Source organism: Pelophylax lessonae, assembly GCF_965119305.1.
Source record: "Pelophylax lessonae genome assembly, chromosome: 2".
Lineage (NCBI taxonomy): Eukaryota > Metazoa > Chordata > Amphibia > Anura > Ranidae > Pelophylax > Pelophylax lessonae.
Window position 1 is genome coordinate 184,416,778 of NC_138769.1, and position 20,596 is coordinate 184,437,373.

Consider the following 20,596-nt stretch of genomic DNA (forward strand, 5'->3'; position numbering starts at 1 on the left):
CCACATTGCAAATCCACTGTCAATCAATCACATCATACAGCAATGCAGATCCAGGTCAATCATGATGTCTGACACCCGCCGATCCACTGAAAGAGAGAAAACCTGTGCACCCACCAACCCACCAACGAGTCCAAATGTGGTCGATGATATCACCCAGAGATCCCCCCCCCTTTACATATTTTGCAGCAGTGGGGACTGGGAAATAAAAATTATCGGGAGTCAATTGATAGGCTTGGGCATGTCAGCAGCGTTTTTTTTTTTTTCACTGGGCTGACAGGCATCGGGCATTATGATTAACTTGGATCTACATCGCTTAACAAAAGCAATGGTGAATTTACATCTTTGGACTTTTGTTTTTTAATTTAATGCCAAAAATTGTATGTGTGTTTATTTACTTATTACTTTACTTGTGAATAAGGAGGGTTATTATGTACCCCTTACTTCTTCGTTTGAATAGGCCAGTATCCGTGGGCCTCCTTATTTTTAAAGATGGCTTCTAGATTCTGAGACATACCCCACTCACAGACCCTTACAACCTCCAGGCCAGGGTTGTGCGGAAAAGGCGCTTTTCCTCCTTAACATAGGGTTAAAGGAGAGGTATAGCCAAAGCTATTTTGGCTACTCTTTTCCTGGGGATTACAGCAGTGCAGTGTGTTCTGCACTCCTATGACCCCTTTCAGCTGACAGGGAGCTAAAGCTGTCAGCTGACATCCCACAGCTGGTCCAGACTATGAAAAGTTCCCGACCATATGGTTGGGACCCGCCCAGAAACCTGAAATGGTATATGGCTCAACCTCTCAGTGAGCTTCTGAGCCATCCACTCCTGCCCCTTCCACAGCTCAGCACTCCAGTGAGAGTTCAAGGACAGAGCAGAGACCAGGTGACAGATAGTCACCGGCTTTCTTCTCACTGAAGGCTGAGAACAGAGGAGTCAGCAGTCAAAGAAGCAGGGGACAAATGCAGCATTGGATCGATGCTGCATCCATCTAAGTGAGTATAAGTGTTTTTTTTTTTTTTTTTTTACAAGCCCATACTTCTTTTTGAGGGTGCTTTGTCCCATGGTCCTCTTTGGAATGGTACCCTCTCATTTTGAGGCCATGTGACCATATGGTTTGGAACACGCAGATGCACACCCTGTCTGCTACATGATTGATTCTTATCATCATAATGTAAGTGCAGTGGTTTTACTGCAATAAACTTATTTTTGACTTTACAGAGAGCACTAGATTCATGCTTCCTTTCCCCCTACATTGCAAATTGTGGAAGAGGTCCAGAATAGCTATTTATAAGTGTCTGAAGATTGGAGCTTTCAGGTCTTTGTTTTCATGTTGTCTGACCCTGCAGGTTCTGGATCTGGAGGTGAGAGGCAGATAATGCCTTGGTGATGGGAATGTAGGAGCACTTAAGGAGTCATCGTATTGATATTAGCAACCTGATCCTCGTTCTATGCATTCACTGAGGAACTCTCCATCTATCTGTCTCTGAATTCTATGGATTGGAACTCTGCTTTCCTATATTAGTGGACTTGCATTTATTTATACATCATTGTTTTAACACATCCATTTTATGGTTCATTATGTGTGCTTTAATATGATTGCGCTGCACTTTTTATTTATGATTTCTTTAAAGGCTTTATGAGATTGTCCTTTAGTGTTCAGCTGTCAATCCCAATTTAGGTACTGATTATTGTGAGTTTAGCGCTGAATACTTACTATTGTATCAGTATATGATAAGTGTCAGAATAGGCTTCGGAGGCAAGTGCTTAAAAAAAAAAAAAAAATCACAATTGAAATAATTATTCCACTGTAAAGAAAATAATTTATAAGTGGCATTGATTTCAAACAGGTGAGTAGGGAGGGCGTAGTGAGGAGACATTGCTGAAGGTGACAGCAGAGGAGTTCATTCTAAATACTACACTATGGAAGACCTTCTCTCTTTATATGGCTACACCTGTGGGGGAGATTTATAGAATCCAGAGCCACACTGCCATGTATATCTGAATGTGTATACCCCAAACCAGCCGGTTTCCATTTCCAGACCGTGAGGAGGAGGTGTTATTGACGGGTTATATATTTTTGGTCATCCGGTGAGTGAGGGACCAAGAGGGGAGCACATGAGGAAGGCACCTAAGCACCATTGCACATGTGTGTGGAACTGTCAGCAATATTTGTCACATTTACATTAAGCACTGAGCACTTTGGATTTCTGAAAAGGAGATCCTTGTGGGACTATTAATTAATTTTTTGGGACTGTCAGCAATATTTACTTATGCACTGAGCACTGAGCACTTTTGTTTATGTAGAGGAGATCCGGGGGATCTCTTAAGTTATAAGTTTACATATTGTGCACTTTGTTATGATATATAACACTAGACATTAATTTAATAATTTGATAATAATTTGATATAATCTATTAATATTTCTCACTATACATTGCACTTTAGTTTCACACTTTTTAAGCAGCGCTGATACATTTTTACACATTGATTTCAAACAGCTAAAAATTTTTCCAGGATTGGCCAACCCAGCAAAAAGTTCATAATTTGATGCTAAAAGTAGTTTCTAAGAACCCTGAGATTTCAGTGTGGGATCTACAGGTAGCTTGCAACAGTTTATGTGAAAAGGCATGCATCTACAATCAGAAAGATATTGCACAATTTTTATCTTCTTGGGAGGTGTGCCAGGAAAAATCAAACTTTTGCTGTTTAATAAAAACATTAAAGCAAGACTACAGCTCAACACTGAAAATATAGGAAAAGACCAGGTTTTCTAGAACAATGTGCTGTGGACATAAGAATTAAAGATAGAGTTGTTCGGCTATAGTAACAGCAATAATGTTTGGTACAAATGAGGACACCATTTCAGGAGAAGAACCCCATACCAACTTTGAAGCATGATAGTGGAAATGTTATAGTTTTGGGTTGCTTTACTTGTTTTGGGTTGCTGTCTTGCAAAACGCTCGTATACTGATATACTGCTCGTGTATCAAGACCCCGCTCATATATCAGGTTAAAATGTAGAAAAACAATGTTGCTCTTCTTGCAAAATGCTCGTGTACCACGTTACTCGCAAACCAAGGTTTTACTGTAGCACTATTTTCTCCAGGGACTTTTTGAATAAAGATTTTATGTTTGCTAATGTACTTGCGATATAATAGATTTCCTCTTTTCCCCCTGTATTATTTTGCTAGTTTTCTTCTAAGGTTATTTAAAACAAATTCATTAAAAAAAAACAGCAAAGAGGCTGTAAAAATGCATTTTTTTATTTTTATTTTTTATTAATTAATAGGCTCCTAATAGTTTTACTTGTCCTTTTCTAAAACCCCACACATCTTCACAATCATATCTGCTTTAGATAAAACTCTGTTCAATGACCAGCATTGCATGCGAATGCAAAGAACAGTGAAACTACATGAGTTCATTATACATAAACAATAAGGAAGGAAGCTAGAGAGATAAACTATTTTGTGATAATCACAGCAAAAAAATACAAGCCATAGTATACTGTACTAGACTTCTAAGAATTCAGCATTGCCCACATAGAAATAACTTGGACATACTTGCAAGCTAAGATTTTCAAAACTCTTACCAAACATAATTTTAGTAAGAGTAATTAAAAATGTATCAGATAATGAGAAAACGTTTCATGAATACAGTACGTATTCAACATGAATTTATTACTTGTTACCAGGTCCAAGTGATGGATTGCAAACTGAAACAATCTGAAAATTAGCAGTTATGTTACCTTTTATTTAAAGGAGAGCTCTAGTCAACATAAACATCAGTCAATATACAAAAACTGCGGCTTTTTTAACTAGCCTCTTCTTTTTTTCATTGTTATCGGTCCTTTCACCTGCATTATAAGTAACAAACTGCCTTACGACCAAGAACAAGGTCACTGGAACAAAAATAAATATGTAAGGTAGGGTAGACGTTCAATTCAAGACATACACTATAACACTAAGAAGTGTAGGTTGCTGTAAGTTGTCTAAAATGCGTAACAGGAGTTGAAGATGTTTTTCTACTGAATTTTAGTTAAGAATTTTTTAACCAGCAATACTGATTTGTGCATACACTTTTTTTCTGTGCCACTATTCAGAAACTTTCCAAATAGGCATCCAGAAATGGTTCCACAGAACAAATATGGACTTGGAGGAACGACTACATACATTATGAATATATCATGATATAAAGATTGAAACAGGAAAGCAGTACAATATTATCATTTCAAAATAAAATATGAAAATAGTAGACATTGCATATAAAACACAAGCACAAAATGGTAAAATGTAGAGTTTTTGCAATACTTGTGCCAAAGAAATTAAATTAGGCACCTCCGCTGAAATGGTATGCGATCCGTAATCTAAAGTAGAGGAACACACATGGGAACCCCAAACATTACATGCAGCAGCCCTACAATATAAACGTTTAGAAGGAAGTAAATTAAGGAAGAATATATCTTTATTAGGGATATAGCTGCATTAGTGAAAATATTAAAAGGGAGCAGTGTTTTTTTGTAAGTAAGGTAATGGTCTGGTGGTGAAGGTCAACTAAAACCTATTTTTAGGAGATGATGAGTTAGAATAATAAACCCATTGGAAAAAAAAAAATGATCCAGCTTATCACTATCATAGGCTAGTTATTTTTTTTCCACATGCATGATATTAACAATACTGATCCATAAGGGTATTGGAAATGTGGTGATTGTTTACCAGCAAGTGCAAATTATCTGATGAACCACAGAGATAAAGGGGCATAGCAGAAAATGTATATATATATATATATATTAACCCTATTTTCCCTCTTCAAGTTCCAAATCCCAATATTGTCACCCACTGCAACAGTTGCCCTAAACAAAACAAAAAAGAAAAAATTGAATTATTTTAATACATTCAAAACATGCCACAGAGTAATTGTAAACTCCCCGTTCACACTGGGGCGACCTGTCAGGCGACCTGGTCGCCTGACAGGTTGTCGTAGGTTGCCTGCCATAAAGTAGCTGTGGACCTGTTCTAATAGGAGTGACACAAGTCGCTCCGACTTAGAAAAAGGGTCCGGAGCTTCTTTGGGTCAAACCCAGAGCGACCTGCATTGACTTGACAAGTCCGTGCCGGCCGCTCCGAGGTCGCGGTGCCAGCTGCGCACCGCGACCTGCGAGGTCGCCCCGGCAAGTCGGATCGCCCCAGTGTGAACGGAGTCTTATTAGAGTGAGCAAGGACTGGCATTGAGGCAATTTTACTCTTTTAAATTAGTCACCTTTATTACTGTACACTAATAGTTAATATACCTGCTACTATTCATTCAAAAATAATTATCTGCCTCAGAAGTATCAATTCTATTAAAGGAAATACATTCTACTGTATAGCATGAGTGTTATTACCACTGCCAATTGGAACAAGGTCTCTTTCTTCCTTTTAAATATCATTAACAATAGTACTTAGTAAATGTGATCTAAAAGAGCTTCAATTGTATGAACTGGTGCTTTCAGGAATAATCTTAGAAACCAGCCTATGCTCTTTATATTGACTGCGGGAATCGTCTACAGTTATTCCAAGGTTCCCTTCCAGCCATATTTCAATCTAGTTCCTGGTTGCTTTAGTATAATATGCAATTTACCTATTATCAACAATTGGGTCTCCAGAGCATGTCTAGTGTAAATCTAGATTTAACCCCCAACTGTATAAAAAAAAAATAGTTTTATATTAATTTTTCATCTATGTATACACTCTTTGTTTTTACAAGCTACATGGCAAATAATTCAGAGCAGTATAGGTTATCTAAAGGGACAGCACAGACATAATTATCTCCTTTTCACAGGCTAGTTATCACTGAAACCTCACCTGATCATAGATGCATCACTGGGATAGGTGCAACAAAATTATAGTTTAAGCTACTGAGTTCTTCAAACAATTAACCTTTACCGCAATTTGAGATCAAATTTTAAAGTGTATCTAAAGCATTAAAGTTATTGTGAAGGCAGAGTTTTTTTTTTATCTTAACCACTTAGGGACCGAAAGGTTTTACTCCCTTAATGACCAGGCCATATTTTTGCGACACAGCACTGTGTTACTTTAAATGACAATTGCTCGGTCATGCAACGTTGTACCGAAATAAAATTGATGTCCTTTTTTCCCACAAATAGAACTCTCTTTTGGTGGTATTTGATCACCTCTGTGGTTTTTATTTTTTGCGCTATAAACGAAAAAAGAGCTACAGCAAGTGGGTAATGCATTCTATGCATTAGGATAAAATGCCTTATGTGTGCAGAAGCCCCCCACAGCCCCTTAATACTCACCTGAACCCATCTCTAGCCAGCGATGTTGCAGGAGTGTCTTGACTGCCCGAAACTCTCCCTCCTGATTGGCTGAGACAGAAGCACGGCGATATTGGCTCCTGCTGCTGTCAATAAAATTCTGTGAGCCAATTATGAGAGCGGGGGCAGGGCCAGGCCACAGCTCCGTGTCTTTTCCTGACATTGGGTGAGTATCTGAAATGTGCAGAACACACCAATGGGTAAGCAGGGGTTTAGAAAAAAAAAAAAAACACAGGGGTAGGGGGAAAGACTTTAAGCAAACCAAAACTGGCAAAGTCTATTTTACTGTCAGTTTTATAAAAAATCACCTGTGTGCATACAACAGAGTAGTTTTCAGAGCCAAACCTCATGTACAGTTAGCAACCTATGAACCTTTTATCCTGAGTTAACTTTAAATGTAAATGCAACTGAAAGTGAATTACCACAGGTAACTGCTTAGTTGCTATTGGAGTTAAGAATAGTCAAATGATCTGGAATTATTCTAAACAGTTTGAGCCACTGAAAAACATTTTCCTCAGGAAAAATTAAACTATTACTAAGCAAGACAGTAACAACTCGCCAAGCCCATGATACAACACAGGGTTGTACTCCAGCAGAAAGGATCAACATTATACAATTAGAAACAATTTAGATCGATTTAGTCAGAAATATAAACTTTGCAAGGAAAATTAAACATGTTTGTAAACATGGTTGCCTTGACTCAGGTTTTTAGCTTAGAGAACTATACATCAATTTGTGTTGGCTCCCAGTAATCTACTTTTACAGGATGGTGTTGACTTTAGTTTCTGCATTCACACTGATTGATCTGGAAAACATATAAACTTTTCCAATGCAAAACCTTTCGCCCAGATGGTGTCAACCAATTATGGAAACCAAAAATGTGGTAGAAATTGTGGAAAATTGTTGGAAGATTGTAAAATATTATTATTGAACAGACCCAGTCCATACATAGTACAATGTAATTAGTCCATTAATGCAATTGTTATTGTAAACCTTGTGTGCAATATGATCAGAATTTAGTCCCAACTAGGAAAGGATAGTAAAACCTTGGGGACCTTATGGTCTGTGGGAAAAAAGTTTATTCAAACTGCAATTGAAAAAAACAATAAAATAAGAGAAGTAATGGTTAAAATTAATGTGTCTTGAAACTATCAGCAAGGTGGTATGTGTAGCAAAAATAATAAAACAGCCAGCTGGAGGTGAAGGAATCACAGACCTGGATGGAGTGGACCTGGGAGCACCTCCTGGCCAGGGACGTGGATGCAGTGTTGTGCCAAGTGGAAGCACATGAGCTCCAAGAAGCCACCTTCCCAAAGGATATGCCCGGACCAGCAGGCACAAAAAAGGAGGCGAACAAGATCTGCAATGTCTGTGCCAGGAGTGCTGGGAAGGTGTTGTGCACGTCTGCTGACAGGCGCTGGACCGGGAAAGAGCAGGGCTGGCTGTGACCAATACAGAGAGCACGGAGAACCAAAGGGCTGACCTTCTCTCGGGCTGTGAACTGTACAACATGGGCCTGGCCCTTTTCTCAAGTCTTCTTCTTCTTGAGAAAGGGACAAGGCCCTGAAACGCGTTGTGTTGCCCTAAACACAGCTCCAAGCTGGATGTGCAGTTCACAGCCCCAGAGAAGGTCAGCCCTTTAGTTCTCCATGCTCCCTGTAGTGGCCACAGCTGACCCTGCTCGCTCCCGGTTAAGTGCCTGTCAGCGCCGCATGCCACCTTCCAGGTTCTCCTGGTACAGACGTTGCAGATCTTGTTTGCCTCCGTTCCTGTGCCTGCTGGTGGACAGCGCATGCTACCTCCCTGGCTTCTCCACTGGACTCATTAAAGTAGGGGAGACATCGCCAGCATCCATGTATGCCTGTGAGACTTAAGGCCCGTACACACGTGCAGATTGTCGGCCGATTGTAGGCTTGTTAGTATGATGCTTCCGACAGCCGACAGCGCACTTTCGGCCGAACAGAATCTGTCGTGCAAGCATTAAAATTTTTGTATGCCGACACCAGAGCGGCCGATTGTTCGCCAGTCAGTACAGAATTCGGCCGACAGACAGCAGCTTTGCAAGACTGGGCATGCTCAGAAAAGAAAAAACACAGGGAAAGTTAACCATCACATGACATCACTTCTGCAGTCGGCTGTAGTCGGCGGACAAAATTCTTGTGCAGTCTTTTGCACTTTTCAACAGACACGACAGCCCGGGGACAAAAGACGGCCGATCGTTCGGCCGACGATCTGCACGTGTGTACGGGGCATTAGTGCCATGCCATCAGCATCCCCGGGAGGTCCGGGCATATCCTTTAGGGAGGGTAGCTTCTTGAGGCTCCTGTCCTCCAGCTGGCTGTTTTATAACTGTTGCTGCACATACCACATTGCTGGTGGTTTCAAGACACAATGATTTTAGCCATTACTTGTCTTTTTTTATTTTTATTTTTTAATTGCAGTTTGAATAAACTTTTTACCCACAGACTATAAGGTCCCTAAGGTTTCACTGTCCTTCTCTAGTTGGGAGTTCTGTTCATATTGCACAGAAGGTTTACAACAACCATTGCATTAACAGACCAAATATATTGTACTGTTATTGACTGGGTCTGTTTAATAATAATCTTTTACAATTATGTGTTAACAATTTTGTTCTGGAAAAGTTTGTGTTTTTTCTATGGTTTATAAAGTCTTGTCTCCTTAGACTTATCCAGCTGCAGACTAATTGTCCTGATTATGTGCCACACATGAATCTAGAAGGGATGGTCCTTACTCCATTGGGGAGGTTTTTTGTATTGTTTGATCTGGCTAAACTGTTTAGGGTCTAAATATGCTATATCACAGGTTACTTTTTTAATTTTTTGAGAACTTTTGTTCCTAGGCTGATTGTTGCTTGAATAATGACTACATAGAAAACATATTATTTAAACATTTCAAGGGGGTTAGAAAGAGGTTCATATTTTCTGAGGTAAATAGCTTTCAGCTGCAGCATTAACAGAATGCCTCAGAAGGGTACTCCTTGAGTTTGTGGCAAATAATTCCATCTATGTAGTTAGGTTTGAAAATTAATCCCTATGCATCCTAATTTAGTGCTGGGCAATTTCGACCATTCGTTATGCCTTCAAAATACAGTATATAATATGAGTATTTTTGGAAACCAGACTAGCAATAATAAATATCTAAAAAATGGGAAAGAGATAAGGAAGCTTTTATATTTGGTCCAAGCATTAGCAGATTTTATATCTCAGTCACTTTATTGTCAGATCTTGGGGATAAAAAAAAATGTATTAATAGTATAATAGAACAATATACAATTCTTTTGATTGATCAACAATGAAACCAAATATGGTACGCAGTGCTCCTGGCTTATTCCACCATTTATTATCACCAGTACTAGTACTAAACCCTCATATAAATATCCCTATTTAAATTAAGCTCCATCTAAATAGTAGTAAGTTTAGTGGGATTTTTGTTTATTGTGTTCCAGTCTTACTTTTTTGCTCTTTGATGTTCAGTATCCTGGATCCCTTTCTTCAGCACTTCACAGAACTTGAGGCCAGGGAGAGCGCACCCTGAGAATTTCAAAGCAGTGTTAATTTCGTCGTCTGAAACCGACTAAAACGTTTTCCTCGACTAAGTTAACACAATTTTAGTTGACTAAAATACGACTAAAACTAAAACAATTCAGATGACTAAAATACGACTAAAACTAAAATGGCATTTTAGTCTTAAGACTAAAATACAACTAAAACTAAAATGCCATTTTAGTCATAAGACTATAACTAAAACTAAATAAAAAATTGACATAATCAAAATTAACACTCCTCTGCTGGCCATTTCTATATCGGCAACACAATTCCATCCAGAGCATGTAATAATAGCACATTAAAGTTTAAACATGTATTGCACCGCCGCATACGCATAAGTAAGCTCCGCCTGTATGGCATCTGGTGTGGCGTGCCCCGTGATGTCTGAAGTGAGGAGTGGACTACTACAAGAGAGTCGACTCGAGACCAGTCATCTGACCTCACCAGAGCACTGCAGCTGCAGCACTACAGCCAGACGCGCCAGGCCCGACTCATCACACGGCACTGGCACCCGGCCACCACCACATCCAGAGCAGAGCACCCACTGTGAGTTAACAGTCAGGCCAGCTATTACTGCCTCCCTGAGTCCCCTCGGACCACTCACCAGTCACCTCTGGCATCCGATTCCGCCATCCATCCAGGACTGTGTGCGTGCATATAGGCCGCTGAGGCCTGCCCGGCCCATCCTGTTCAACAACTTTAGTTCAGAGTCAGACCAGAGACCACCCTTAAACCTGAGACCCCCATCCAGCACTCTGAGCAGCACTGTGTGCACTCACTGCACTGACTGCAGGCAGCAACATTACAGGCCTCCTCTCTGACCTGACCATGACCATTTATATGACTAAAATGAGTTTTAGTCGACTAAAATGTAGGACGTTTTAGTCGACTAAAATGTAAGATGTGTTAGTCGACTAAAATGTCCTGGAGTTTTAGTCGACTAAATACGACTAAAACTAAAACACTTGCAGAAGACTAAAATGGGACTAAAACTAAAATGCCATTTTAATCCTAAGACTAAGACTAAAACTAAATTGAAATTTGCTGCCAAAATTAACACTGTTTCCAAGATCCTTGGGAATACAAGTCCCATGCTTCCTTTGTGCTGTTTGTCCTGTTTGTGCTGCACATGGACCTGAACCTGACTCCGCATACCAAAATTTGAAAGGCGTGTTATGCTGACAAGACTGTGCAAAAAGGGAGCAGTAAACATTGATGATAAAAGATATGCTGCTACATTTATTCTTCTCTTTTCCCATAGAGAGTCCAGAGAGATTTTCAAGCCCTTGATTCCTAAGAATAGACCTGTTCAGTCTAAACTGTAGAGAATTTTCATGACTGATAAAAGGATAGCTGTTTTTTGAAAAGTTCAAAAAATGATTTCACAGGAGTGGCGCACTGTGTGACATCAAATTAGAGATTAAATTAGGAACCCTAAGCATAGAATGACATGTATACAGAACTGTTTTGATGTGAGCCTCTATTCTATTATCACTCCCATTGAGATTTGTGACCTCATCAAATGAGCTGCCAATAATGCTAAGAACACTCAAGGAGAAATGTTCCAACTGCTCTTTCAGAATACAAAACAGTTTTTCTACAGTATATTTATGCTACTAACATTAGCACAGGCCATGCCGCATTTTTCTTTCACTGCAACATCCTGTGTATTGTCTATTTACAAAATTAATTTAACAGCTTCTCTAACATCCTGTCTTATTTGTTGTTTCACCATTATTCCCATGATGGAGATCAAGTCATTGACTTACGTTTAACTTCATAATGTTGTCAAACTATCTCTCCTTTTACTAGTGGGGTTCTGTGCCTATTTTGTTACTATTCAGGGCCCCAACCTCTTCTCTATTCTTGAAAAAACTGAAATTATATTAGGAAAGAAGCAAAACAAGCTCAAGAAAATTACCGCAACATATCAGGGTTACGCAATCCACAGACTATTAATTGTTTTATTTTAATCTCATGTTTTTTCTCTTTTTTCCTTTTGCCTATTTTGCAGGTTAACATTAAAGTGAGTTCTAATATCTACCCTGTTTTATGCAGACAAATATGCATTTTCCCATGCCTGATGTTATGCACATTCCTCGTGTTCCCTGACACACGCATATACAGTACTTTTTCTAATTAGTAATGAATGGACATTGCCTGTTAATGCCGAAAGCCATACATGTTAAGCAAAACAAATCTTGGGTTTCTGTACAAAAAGAAAGGCATTTTCTGTATTTTCAGGCACAGGGCGAAGGTACACTTTATGCCCTAAGCAATTCCCTAAGAAAGGAACACATAAATTATGTGCTTTTATAGAGTATAATTTTGTATTTGTAGTAGACAAACATCCCATCCCTAGCTGTTTCTTGCTATTGTAACATAACAATGAACCACTCTATTATCAATCTGTAAATTAAAAAGGCACTTCACATTGAAAATAGCAGATAAACATGTATGCAAACCCTAATCTATTTTTTAGTAAGTTTGCCATCAAGTCTTACTGTATACAATCTTTTCTTGTTCCAAAGTTTCTTAAAGCGTTTGTAAAGAAATTTTTTTTTCTTTAAAAATAACAAATATGTTATGCTTACCTGCTTTGTGCAGTGGTATTGCACAGAGTGGCCCTAAACCCTGTTTGTTTGGGGTCTCCCAAGAGCTCCTAGCGTCTCCTCTTCTCAGTGTGCCACCATAAGAGGCCACTTCCTATGGTGACACATCTACAGGCTATCAGGCATCAGGAATGGGTCCCTGGTTATGCAGAACATCACTGGGTTACATTTATCTTAGTGTTGATTGGCCTGGCAATGGTGTCAGAAAGGGAGCAATACTACTGGAAGACATCACTGTTTTAAATCTTGTCAGGTGCCTGTTGACTTGGGGATGGCATCAGGAATAGAAAAATGCTGCTGACTGGAGGACATCAGTGTTTCCTAATGATTGGCACCTGTTGGCCTAGAGATGGCCTCAAGAATTGGGCACTGCTGCTGAAGGATATCACTGTAATTACATAACAGTTGGTACCTATTGGAATAGAACAATGACATCTGGGTACTGCAGTACTCATGAACATTTTTTCAACCTTTAACAGGTTCCTCCCTTGTATTGTTTCTGTTACAAATTCTGAAGTTTCCAAATATTACAATTCCCACTAAAGTTTTAGACAATTCAAGTTTTATGTTTTAATACCTGGCAAAAAAAAAAAAAAAAAACACACGGGGTAATAATGAACATACAACACTAGCTATACTACAGCACTAATATGAAAGCAATCATATTATGCAACGAACAAAGTATATAACATACAGGTGCATCCCAAAAAATTAAAATATCATCAAGAAGTTCATTTATTTCAGTAATCCAATTCAAAAAGTGAAAGTCATATATTTATATAGATTCATTACACACAGAGTGATATATTTCAAGCATTTCTTTCTTTTAATTGTGATGATTATGGCTTACAGCTAGGGATGGGCAAACAGTTCTAGCATGAGTCCATTGTCCCCATCAACATGGGGCAAGGTGCTTTGGGTGGGGGGCACAGAGCCCCCCCCAGTCCCTAAGCACCCAATCCTCCATGTTGAGAGCATATGGCCTGGTATGGTTCAGGTGGGGGGGGGCACTCGCTCATCCCCTTTTACTGACCTGCTAGGCTGCATACTCGGATAAGGGTCTGGTATTGATTTTGTGGGGGACCCCATACCATTTTTTGCTTCATTTTTAATAGCCAGGGAGTCTCTTTGGGCATGGGGGTTGTGGACCCCAAATTCCTTTAGAGAGGTTGGGGGGCACCATGCCTAGCCTTATGGGGTTTTCTTATGTTTAAGTCACCCTGCATCTGTTATGGATGCAGGGGGACCAGGAGGGTGGTGAACACTGAGAATATGGTTTGGACTACTACAAATGGGACAGTCATATTCAGGAATAATGTCTCCCTTGTAATATGAAGATTTTATTCCCTGTACAGTATGAGGTCTCTGACCAGGAAGTACAACTCCTAATATGGTCATTCCAGGAAGTTCAATGAGGAGACTGACTGTCTAACAATGTTGCTTTTGTCTGAGGTGGCATTCCATTCACCTATTGTCGGGTGTGCTAATGAACTCACCTGTTGTCTGCTAAGGGATGTATTGACAGTCCTTCTACTCAAGCTATCGGACCAATCCCTGCTGACTCATTTTCAAGTCCTCATTTGCATGGCTAAGGAGGACCTGAAGGAGAACGGCATGTACTTTGCAATTGACCAATGGGAAAGCGGTTGTTGGGGGCAGGATGTTCCAAATTCTGTATATAAGTGTGTTGTGTACTTCCAATAAATTGTCTTCCTATTTAAACTTACATACAGCCTGCCTGGTGTTTGTTCTAATGGATTCCGAATGGCACATAGCTGTAGTTCGGATCCCGGAGCCTTGGTTGACCGAACCATCAGACGTTGCGATCTGCAAGCTTACTCACTAGAAACAGAGGAGTGTCGGGAGAGCGGAAGCGAGCGAGCAAGGGTCTCGTCACAGCCGGGAGTCGGCAATTGCAACTGCGACCTATTTTAAATGGGATTTTTTTCTTTAGAAATGTCATTTTTGCTGTAGCATTTTCTGTATATGCTACAAATGCCCCACTTTACAGGCAAAGCAATTTTTCATTTCATTGTTGCACTTTGAGCATTATTGCTCCTGAAAAAACAATAGTTTTTAAAAATACTTTTTTGTTTCATACATGTCCCTCAGGGTAATACCCAGACTCCCATACCCCTTTTATGGCCAATTAATTACATATAAGTCTTCAAACCGGGCACTTTAGATTTTTCCTGTTCGGCTCAAATTGACTTCAATGGGGTTTGCTGTTTGCTTTAGAACACATTCCCTGTTCAGGAGTTCTGCTGAGAGGAGAACCGAAGGGGGGGGGGGGGGCGGAGGTGTTTGGCCCATCCCTGCTTACAGCAAGTGAAAACCCAAAATTCAGTATTTCAGAAAATCAGAATATGACATAATAGAGTTTGGCGAATGTTCCGGCCCAAGCATGAGTTCGGGCCGGACATTGGCTGTTTGCCCATTCCCCAAACATCTATATTGTCAGGGCTTTAGACCATTTGTTTGGCCCACCAAACAACCACAATGCACTGCATTGGTGCATGTTCACTGTAGTATATTGCAGTGAATTTGTGCACGTTTACTGCAGTATATTGCAGTGCGGTAGTGCATGTTTAACACAGCATATTTCAGTTTACCGCAGTATATTGCAGTGTGTCAGTGCAGTTTTACTGCAGTATATTGTAGTGTGTCAGTGGAGTGTGTCTCTGTAGTGAGTACTCAAGTTAAAGTGCACCAAACACCACTTTCCATTGATTTAAGTCCATCCACGTACACATTTCCCCATCTTTCCTAAATATTGTTAATAGCCCCCCCCCCCCCCTTAATGTCTGGGAGGCCAACAAGGAGAGGCAGACTTTCCTTTGCCACTGTGAGGGGGCCAGCAGTGTATGTGTCCACAGGCAAAGGTGAAGGTGGTTCGTCCTCAGGCAACGCATTATTTCCTCTGTTTAGTGATGTTGCCCATAGTATCCAGCCACAGCATGCATGGTGGATTGGCTTAGTGAACCATCCTCATCCTCCTCATCCTCAAGTCAACCAAGCAGAGAGTAGTGTGCAGTCCACTGCAGCTGCCAGAGCAGTTTGTTCTGCCTCCTTTTCCACAGGTACTCTTGCCATAGCCCAGCATCAGGCATGGAGGAGTCAGCTGAGTTATTTGAACACAGAGTCAGTTACTTGCTCCTTTAAAATGCACAGCCATTATTTGATTCAGATCTTGGATCTTGGAGGAAGGTAGGAACATGAGCCTACAGAGAGGGGGTAACATTGGTAAACAACAAATTGTCAGTCATATTCCCCCAGCTGCAGCGTATTGTCAAGTTGTCTTCAGCGATGATGAGGATGAAGGGGATAATGATGATGGGGTCACTGATGCAAATTGAGTGCAGGATAGAGCAGAGTAGGAAAGTGAGGGTGAGGCACAACTCAAAAGAGGCAGCAATCATGGAAGAGTAGAGAGCAGACACCCTAATTCACCAGATTGTAGAGCTGTTATCTCCCAGCCCATTCTGTAAGAGACGCTCAGCTGGACCCAAACAGGCGGTGGTGCGCATGCCCAGGCACATTACTGGGTATACAGGAAGAAATGTGCATATGCACATGCGCGTACGCGAATGCGTGAACGCGCGCACGTATTTGGAGCCAAACGGCCTATTTAAACTGAGCAGTGACAGGAGCACATTGCTGATTGGTCTTTCAGCTTGTTCCTGTTTACCTGTACCCTGACCTGCTTCTGGATTACCCGTACTGACCCGGCTTGCCCTTGACTCTCCTTTGGATTCCTGCCTGCCTACCTGTGACCCCGGCCTGTGATTGACCCTGCTCCTGTCTTTATGCCTTTGTACCTCGCTGCCAGACTGTGTACTGACTTCGGCTTGTATCCTGACCCCTGCTTCTGTCTCATGTTCCTGTACCCGCGCTGCCCGGCTGTTGACGACTCCTTGGCTTGTGTTTTCCGGCTTCGTTCCTGCCTTCTCATCCAGCATCACCGAGTTCCAGTTCCATGTGCTCATCCGGTGATCCACAGCCATCAGTCTCCTGTCAAGGCACCACCTGCTATACCGGCCCTCCTGCCACTCTGTGTCCTACACTGCCTGTCATCTCTACCAGGGGTGTTGGACAGGAGGTGCAAGAGAAGCCCCCTCTACAGCTCGATCTCCACCAGGTACGTGATAGATTCCCACAGCACAGCTTCTGGGCATTTTTTAGCACATGTGCAGCTGATCGCACTGTTACAATTTGCAAACTTTACCTCATGCACATCAAACATTGCAAAAACACCAGTCATTTGGGTACCACATGCTTGACAAGGCCTTTACCCTGCCACCACACCGCTAATTGACAAGAGCACCTGAAAGACACACAAAAGGGACACTATTCTGTTCCTCCTCATTCCTCACCTTTCCAAGCTACACCCGCTATACCTAATGACCTCTTAACAGCCTCCTCCTCCACTCCTCCAGGACATTGCAAAGCTGGTGGATGTTAGAGACCTTACGCTCCTCCATCTTCCGTTTGAGGATGCCCTGCAGATGTTCAATAGGATTTAGGTCTGGAGACATGCTTGGCCAGTCCATCACCTTTACCCTCAGCTTCTTTAGTAAGGCAGTGGTCGTCTTGGAGGTGTGTTTGGGGTCGTTATCATGTTGGAATACTGCCCTGCGGCCCAGTCTGTGAAGGGAGGGGATCATGCTCTGCTTCAGTATGTCGCAGCACATGCTGGCATTCATTTTTCCCTGGCATTAGCTCCCCAGTGTCGGCAGCACTTATGCAGCCCCAGACTATAACACTCCCACCACCATGCTTGACTATAGGCAAGACACTCATCTTTGCACTCCTCACCTAGTTGCCCCCACACACGCTTAACACCATCTGAACCAAATAAGTTTATCTTGGTCTCATCGGACGACAGGACATGGTTCCAGTAATCCATGTCTTTAGTCTGCTTGTCTTCAGCAACCTATGAAGCTCTGGTGAACTCCATGCCCAAGAGGGTTAAGGTAGTGCTGGAAAATAATGGTGGCCACACAAAATATTGACACTTTGGGCCCAATTTGGACAATTTCACTTAGGGGTGTACTCACTTTTGTAGCCAGCGGTTTAGATATTAGGGGCTGTGCGTTGAGTTTTTTTGAGGGGACAGCAAATTTATACTGTTATACTAGCTGTGTCACCGCTCTAGGATGCAGTAAGTTTACTCCGCATGGTTACATGGGAGTACCAGGACGCTAGGAAACACTCTGCAGTCTCGCAAGCTTTCATAGCTGTGCCACTGGGCACAGCTCACGTCCAACTCACAGCACCATGCAGTGAATTGACCATACATTCAATGGACAAACTGTACACAGAGTGTGCCGTAAGTCAAGGGAAGAGAAGCGCATGCCCTGCTGACATCATTAAACAAAACAGGATGGATTACAACAAAACAAAACAAGCAAGGAGACAGATACAAGCAGCGATCATTAGTGTTTTTTTATGAGGATTACAATTCAAAAAAGGTGTGTGGGAGAGTTTACAACCACTTTAAAATTATGTCTGTAATGGATCAACCCCGACTGGGTGCCTCCGTTGACGGATGCATACTGTCACAATGTTTTTTACAAACTTCTTTTTCATTAATACATGTACCCTAGGGCAGTGCCCGGACCCCCATAACCATTGTATAGCCAATTACTTGCATATAAGCCTTTAAAATGGGCACTTTTGATTTTCCCAGCTCGGGTCTCATAGGCTTCAATAGGGTTCATTATTCGGTTCCGAACTTTTGCAATGTTCTAAAGTTCAAACCAAACAGGGGGTCCTTCAGCCCACCTCTAATACATTAAACCAATTAAAAAAAGGATTTTTAATACAGAAAAGTTGTCTTACTGAAAAGTATGTCCATGTACAGTATAGTATGCACTCACGAATACTTGGGCGTTTCTCCTTTTGCATGAATTACTGCACCAATGTAGCATAGCATGGAGGCGATCAGCCTATGGCACTGCTGAGGTGTTATGGAAGCCCAGGTTGCTTTGATATTTATCTTCAGCTCATCTACATTGTTGGGTCTGGTGTCTCTCATCTTCCTCCTGATAATACCCCATAGATTCTCTATGGGGTTTAGGTAAGGCGAGTTTGCTGGCCAATCAAGCACAGCGATACCATGATCATTTAACCAGTTATTGGTACTTTTGGCAGTGTGGGCAGGTGCCAAGTCCTGCTGGAAAATAAAATCAGCATCTCCAGAAGGCTAGTAGTCAGCAAAAGGAAGCATGAAGTGCTCTAGAATTTCCTGCTAGAGGGCTGCGCTGACTTTGATAAAACACAGTGGACCAACACCAGCAGATGACATGGCTCCCCAAATCATCACTGACTGTGGAAACTTCATACTGGACCTCATGTGACATGCATGCTGTCTCCAAATAAAATGCAAAATTTACTTTCTTTCGAAAAGAGGACTTTGGAGCAACAGTCCAGTCCTTTTTCTTCTTAGCCCAGGTAAGATGCTTCTGACGTTGTCTCTAGTTCAGAAGTAGCTTGACACAAGGAATGCGACCTGGATACATCTGTGTGTGGTGGCTCTTAAAGCACTGGCACCAGCCGTAGCTCAATTTCACATGTTTAGAATCCTCCCTTGTTGCTTGTATGGTTGAATGAAAAACTTTTGAATAGCTTTATATGGTAAAAGTAAGTAAATCTCAAATAAATGATCCAGTTTCCAGACAGTTCCAAGATATAGTTAAGTCTTAATCAGTAAGTTATTTAGATTAAGTAGTTAATAATTTACAAAAGAAGGTGGCCCCTGCCATGTGTCTCTTCCAGGAAGTCCAAATACTACAAATTTTCCCAGTGAGTGCCCCCAAATAAATGTAAGTGGAATAAAAGTCCTGCATTCAAATCCTCTCTCCAATCATTAGAGATACTGTATATATAAGTTCATTGCTATGTGCAAAATTGTTAAAATCTCCATGTCTGTACCTTTTTCTTATGGTGTTTACTTGCTGTCATGTGACCATGACCCCATCCTTGCATAGTATAAACCATTCAGTCCTGGCAGTGTGACTTCTGGAAGTGACATACCCTGTCAGTTCTCTCATGAATGAGGACACATGAGAGTCCTCATTAATGAGAAAGCATGTGAGGTCAGGAATAAAGCAGGGCTGCTCAGGATGGGGGCAGAGCTGGGTGGCGCAGGGGTGTAGTCAGGTGGGATGGACCATGGTTGGGCAGGAGTGGGGTGTAGTTGGGTGGAATGGATCGGGGTCAGGCGGGACAGCAGTGTTTTTGGGTGGGACAGGTCGTGGTCAGGAAGGACAGAATCAGGGTAAGGAGGGGGCATGGCTTTGCAGTGATGCTTTAATAGATACCGGCAATAGTACCAGGAAGTCCCTGTGAGCAGCCACATTCAGCTGCATGGGCATGGAATGCATTAGGACAAAAACCTTCTGACTTTACAACTCCTTTAAGTTAGTAAATTAGTTACATAATGTTGGGTTTAGTTAATAACTTACAAAAGAAGATTAGATAGATGATGGCCTCCATGTGTAGAAAACTACAGGAGGGGGTGGATACTAGGACATCACCGATATATTGGCCGCTGAAAACTACCAGCCAAAAATAGGGTTATCAGCATTATGCTGATAGGAAAAAAAAGGTGCTAATAAGGACATGCTGTGTCCCATTGACTTCAATGCAAAATTGCGTCCCATTGACCTCAAAGCAAAAACGCCCCTTATTGACTTCAATGTGAAATTGCGTCCCATTGGCTTAATTGTAAAAGCGGGTCCCCTTGACTTCAATGCAAAAATGCCAGCCACATAATTAAATTTATACATTTAAAAAAAAAACGAATTTCGGTTTCAGTTTTTGGCCAAATGCATCCTGAATTTTCGGTTTCGGCACCAGAATTTTATTTTTTGCGAATCACTAGTGGATACACAACCAGTCATCCTGCACAAGGAGAGAGAGCAGCAGTGACCGGTCCTTATTATTATAAGCTAATCCACAAAGGCAAAGTTTCACACTGGAAGACTGTACAGACCTGGAAGATGGATACACGGCTCAAAAAGATTAAAGGAACACTTTTTAATCAGAGTATAACATCAAGTCAGTTAAACGCCTAGGATATTGATCTGGTCAGTTAGGTAGCAGA